Raw genomic sequence first — 6762 nt, 5'->3', positions numbered from 1 at the left:
GACAGAATCAAGTTTTGGAACGCACCTCTGAAAAGTATGGTAGAACCTGGTGTTCTCTTTTGTTCGTTTTTCATCTAATCAATGTACAAAATATATAAAAAATAGTTAAGTAGTGTAACATGAAATCTCTTTCTCTACGAAATAACATATTCGCGTTTTAAAATAGATAAAGACGACGAAATCGCATTTAATCTTACAATTGACAATTGAAATAAAAATTGACACATAACTGCTGTTCTATTACAAAAATATTTTCACGTACAAAGACAAAAAATTTAATGAAACCCACATGGCTAGTTCTTAAAACATATTATTTGCCGTGTCGGAAAAGAATGATATATTATAAATAGTCAAATATTAGTACTAAAAAGTGCCACAGTTATCGGAAAAGCATTACTTATGTTCAGGAAAAAAACAGTCTTGAAAGACAAATCAGTGTAACATATATCTAATATTTTTAAGTCAGCTGCCGTACATATATAGGTACATATACGTGATAGTTAAATGAGTGATTTTTTTTGTGACAATATTTTCGGATTATTTAATTTTTTATTTTGAGATATTATGGAATATTTAATGATAAATCTTTCCATTATGCCATAAATGCAATTTAATTCTCTTAAAGATATGATTAGAGATATACTTTTACAAATGCTTATATTAATTGGTAACGTAAATCCTTTATAACAGTTTCATCCTCGTTGTTATCTCGTATTGAGCATCATATTACATGTGTGTGACATGAGTGCACTTCGGCATACTTGCACTTTCGGTGGTATCGCGATACGGTGTAATGAGGATGCAGCGACGGTTTTAATTACAATGCAATTTTTCTTGCGGTGCCCATCTCTTTGAAATGCTGTTAGGCTTCCACTCGAATATACGATGCAATCACGTACCTCCTAGGCGAGGGAACGTCTCTCATACGCTGCGACGTTTTGATCCACGAAGATTAAAGGGGTCCCGCCCTTTTCCCTGCGTCCTTAACGTGGCCGCGCCGTCACTCTCGTACCCCATTGTGGTGGTGTGCGGAATTCGGCACGACCGCGCCGCCGCAAGTGCGTAAATATGGCGTAGAGCTGGCTAGAACGAGCTCTTTTTCGCTCCTTGGCTTCGAAGAATCTCCACTCGAATCCACAGCTTTACGCTTCATTGCCTGATAACGATGTTGATTTAAAAAAAATCATTGGAATCAGATACTTTCGTGTAATTTTCTTGATAATGATGGTAATAAGTTTAAAGATATGGTGTATACAATTAATTTGAAGAAATTGTGTTTTAATGGTCCCTAATCATTTTACATAAATGGTTAGATTGACAAGATCAATTATAGAGGAAAGTCGAATAATATTGGATTTTAGATTTATTCGAAATTTTTCTTATTTTGTTAGACGATAAAAATTAAATGTAATACACATGATGTGAAACATTATTCTTATTCCAAAATCTTTTCATTATATGAAACTTCCTATCTTAATTAAAAAATACGGTGAAGTTATAACTTCGTGTCAGCATAAATGGCGTGGCTACATAACAAAATGCATACTAACACATAACACTGTCTTTATTTTAATATGAAAAGATTCCGGCTCTTACATGTAGATGAACTTGCTAGCGGTTTAATAAATGTTATCACACGCATTTAATATTTTTAATAATTTTTCCTATTTCAACCGCTAATAAATATATTATCCTATCTCTCCCTAATCAGTTATTCTATTTGTTATTCTATTTCTATTGTTAACGAAGCATTTAGTGTTTCAAATATATACATTGCACAATTGTATTTCAACGTTTCATTGATGACGATACTTCGTCATGCGGTATGTTTTCTACCCTCGAATGCGTTTTTGCAGTATACCCTCGGGCCATAGTACCATATAAAACCCATTTACGATCCAATCCGGACTGATAAATTCCAGAAAACGTACGAGTCACGGACGAAATGCGTGTTTGGTATAGGGAGGCTGCAAGAACCATAATGGATTATCGAGAGACGGTATTCGGTAATTGAATACCATTTAGGATTAAAACCCATCAAATTTTCCTTCTCCTATTAGCACGGAAAGAGAAATATTTTTCTACTCGTACAATGTATTCGCTTATCATTACATTCTACGGCATTTTCACAGTTTTATATAATACACTTTACATTTTATATAAAACACAGTTTTATATAATAATAATTATACTTTGCCATTACAGCCTTTGTATAATAATAATTATACTTTGCCATTACAGCCTTTTGTATATTTTTATCGCTTTCATAATCCAATTTATAACTGATTTTCGATTAAAATATGATTTTTTTCACATTTGGCTTACATGATATATTCAAAGATTTTATATCTGCAATTCGACATCTGTCGATTTCTCAGTAAGAGCGAACAGTTATTTGCAACTTTAAAGTTCTGTGAAATTGGGCCGTCGCGTCGCCTGCGTCGTCGTAGAGAAGTTTGCTTTTACGACGGCCGATGCTTCCGCGACCCTTCGTCGACGAAGAGAACGAGCCTACGAATGCCGAGTAATTTCTTTGTCGTCTTTTAGAAGCAACGTTCCCCACGTATAAATCAAAGGGCTCGTAAGGGTGTAATGATTCAGCAGAGAGCTTTTGTCGTAGGCGAGTGGCCTTTCCTTTTTGGTTTTTCGTCGCCGTGCTTTATGTCTTGCGAGAAACTTTCGTAATAGCTCCGGCACTTTTTGATATCAGACAAAATTTAAGAAAAACCGGAAGTTATAAGTTGGAAGCTTTTTATAAATTTTGTATACTAAATAGTTAATTATAGCTACACAGGAAGAATTATTTTGTTAAAATATTTAAAAAATTAGATGTATATTTGAAAATAATATATGTTGTTAGACCATCAAAATGATTAAGTAAGATGTTCAAGCATAATGAGCAGCACAAAAATTTTGACATCCATAACCAGTTTGATTTGATTGTCTTTCATAATTATTTTGACGGTCTAACAAAATCATTTTCAGATCTGTATTCAGCTAAATTTTTAGATATTTCAACAAAATCATATAGATATTGAAATCTAATTTTTATATTCTATTTTTTACCAGTTGAAGTAATAATCAAGTGTCTGGGACGCGCGCATTGCATTTATCTTAAGGCTGTACTTTTTATTTTCAAAGATTTTATATTTTATTACTTCATTCTTAATGCCTGACATATTAGGTTGACAATTACATAAGTTTGTTCGGTTTTTTAGGGTGGAACAAAACAATTTATATTCTATTTTTTAAGAAACTGGTAATTATACCATTTGATAGAGCAAAGTTTCAACTTTAAGAATTTGTTTTTAATTGCAGTATTTACGATGATTTTTAATGGAATTATAAACAAAGTTAGAATACTTTTTTATTTAACTCTCGAGTAATTAGTAACAAGAATCGTAGAAACATTTTTTAAAAACTAATTTTGTGGGAGAACTTTAAGCTTTCACGTCAGATGGTCGAAAATTTTTTTGGGTACGTAACAGTTTCACAAAGTGAGAAGAAAATTATTTTTTCAGAGAGAGCTCGTAGTTTTCTATATATAAAAATTACCAAATTCACATAAACGTAGAAAATTTAGTAACCTTTTAAAAGGATTTCAAGCTTTAAAAAAACCCTTTTTTTTATTTAAATTTCGTTTATTATTATTAAAAATATTGTATGTAGTGTTTTAACCTAACAAAACCGAGCGAACTTGTTTACCAACTCAATATTAATCCGACGTTGTGTTCCCAGTAAGATTATCTTCCCCGATCAACCCTCGTAGCACCTTTCTCTTTCCGTAACATACACAAGACGCGATCGTCGGATGATCGATGATGACGCGAAACTTTGGCATTGCGGGACAGCATAGAGCTCGAAAGTGGACAACGAACGAGCGAAACGCACTCGACGCACGGTAGCGCCTTCGTTTCGAGTCTCGACTTAGGAAGAGCAGTCACTGACGTTCCCATCCGTCATGATGTCGTCGAGCCGTTCTTCAACCCCCGGAACTACGATCGGTAAACCCCATGTGCGCGCATTGCCGGCGTAATCGTGCACCAGGTGCCGCGCTGCCGTCTCTTAACGAAGAGCGCGGCTCCCTCGTCACTTCTCTTCTCTCATGTTTCTCTCTTTCTCTCCCTTTTCCTCTTTTACTGCTCCATTTTCTCCTTTCAGAGGAAGAAAGCGACCCAGAAGCGAGGCGTTCTTAACAAGCATTGGGCGTCCGTACTGTAAAAGGGACTTTTTTGCTTGTTAGATTGTTTGCTCGCCATCTCGAATCGGGTCCGGGCGACGACGCCTCCGCCTTATCGAGATTGCACCGGTTACAGGGACAGATTTTTTTTTTATCGCTACTGTTTCGGTGATCAGTTCGACGGAATTGAATTGGAAGGTCGTGAGACCAACTTTAACTTTTGTTATCACATACATTTCTTACTTCATTATTTACACAAATGGTTACTATCTTATAATATATGAAATGAGTAACATACTTGACTTTTTATATTTATTTAAAAAATGTGAAAAATCACCAATTATTTTAACTCTAAATCACACTTGATATAAAAAGGTTTTATGGATATTATAGAGCCATTAAAAAATATTCTTATTTTTCTCATTTATTTAATTTCAAATTTAATTTAAAGTAACAATTAAACAAGTTAACTAAATAAAAAGAAGTTACATAACACGCTTAGCAATATCTTTAAACTATCACATGTAAGTATTTTTTTTTTCATTCAATTTTCAGTCATGCAGCAGTACCATTTCCGACGATGGACGATCAGTCGAGCGGAATAGATCCAGATTAACGGAATTTTTTAGCGGGCCTTTAATTTTTTCTGGATACCTCGCGCGAGAGAGAGAGAGCGCGCGGCCGTCCCGTCAGACTTCGTAAATCCTTTGGCCAAACAAGCGGTGGAGGATCTGGCAGGTGCCATTTGCCATTGAAATCCCGCTGCCATTAGAGACGTCCGATCTAAATCCCAGTGGCATTTGCGCAGCGGATTGTCGTCTTATCCGAATGGTGGCCCTCCTTCTTAAGGCCGGTGCCCCGGGCCCGTCAGCCTTCTTCTTCTTCCCCCATTTTCTCCCTTGCGCATTTCGCTCCTGTTATTTCACTACTCGCCCTTCCTTCCGCGCCCGCTCCCGTCGAATGGCCGGTCGATGTAGAAATTCTCCTGGACCGTTTCTGACGGCGAACGTTACCCTGTTAAGATCCGCAAAGCAAACAGCGGCCGGTAGATAAGAGTGTCCTTCGGGAGCCTGCCAGGGATAACAGAGGGCTTTAAAAGGCTCGCGGCGTTTTCGCTAGCGACATACAGCACAACTGTGTCCCATTCCGTCCAGAATTCGCGAAGCCCTGTACGCTCGTCTGCAAATATTTTCGAAAATTCCCCGTAAAACGAATACTTTTACCCGCATGCTCAACTATTATTTTTTTAACATGTTATTCTGAGAAACAATTGTTATTTCGTTTTGCTATAAATATAGCGTCTTCAATGTTAATGTTTAGTCAAATAGAAGAAAAAATGTGAATAAGGTGAATGTCCCAGTGACCGGACAAAATTTACACAAAACTAAATATATTAAATAGATAAAATAATTTTATTAGAAAAAATAATCTTTCTTCTAATCGTTTCTTTTCTTTATTTAGTTTTTTGTAAACTACTTTTGTTTTTTATATCCAAAAAACTTTTTTTTAATATTAGGTTGATTAAAAAATAATGTCGGTTTTTTACTTTTCTGATTTGAATAAAATGATGAACAACTATTGATAAAAAATTGTTAAGTGAATAGTTTCTGTACAATCTCTTGAGTGGTTTTTAATAGATTTGCTTCAATAATTATTAATTTTTCGACTCGTTTCTGCTGTTTTACAATCTAGTTTAAATTTAAAAAATATACGAAATTGCTTCTTTTTCGTGTTTAATAATAATGATAATAATATAATAATAACACAAAGTTAAAAAACATTGAAAACAAAATTATTAGTACAATTAACAGAGCAGAATCTGCGCTTGAAAATGATACAACATGAACACAATTGAACATATTCTTATTTTAAAATAAAACCTTTAAAGTTTAAAATACTAAAAACCGACATTATTTTTGCATCAATCTGTTAGTTATATCAAATAAATATCTATATACTGAATTACAGTAAAACGAAATAATATCCCATGTCCTCCTTTCTTTTTTCGTTTTATCAAAATCAGTTTTTTTATGTTTCTATTATTACTTGTTCATTTTTACATAAACTTAAACGCAGTAATAAATTGAAATAAAAATATTTTGATGTCATTATAATCAAGTACGCGATTATATTAACTATCAGGAACTATCTATGTCTATACATATGTCTTTGCTATGTCGATGAGAAATACGAAAATTGTGTTAAGTGAACTTTGACGGATTAACCCCATCTCTCGATGACAGAGTGTGGTAAACTCGTCGGCGGAGAATTACTCCACACAGGGACTGAACAAGTCAAACAACTCGAATGACTCTCGACAAATGAACATCAGAGTTCGCTGGCTCTTGCCCTTGCGGAAGGTAAATACTGCCTGGGAGTTATGTAGTTGATTTTGCCCAACAATTCGATTGCTCAACGCTGCTGCCAGTTGCACGTGTCTTACGATTTGCCTTTCCCCGTCTTCGTGAAATGCTAATTTAGCTGCGTATCGATGCTCGCTATTTGTCAAGTGCGTGTAAAGGCGCTTCGCAGCAATCCGAGCACGTACGTGGTACTGCTTTATGCGAAAGAATATTTTATAG

Source organism: Cyphomyrmex costatus, unplaced genomic scaffold (genome assembly GCF_001594065.2).
Source record: "Cyphomyrmex costatus isolate MS0001 unplaced genomic scaffold, Ccosl1.0 scaffold538, whole genome shotgun sequence".
Classification (NCBI taxonomy): Eukaryota; Metazoa; Arthropoda; class Insecta; order Hymenoptera; family Formicidae; genus Cyphomyrmex; species Cyphomyrmex costatus.
Note: the sequence above shows the minus strand (reverse complement) of the source record.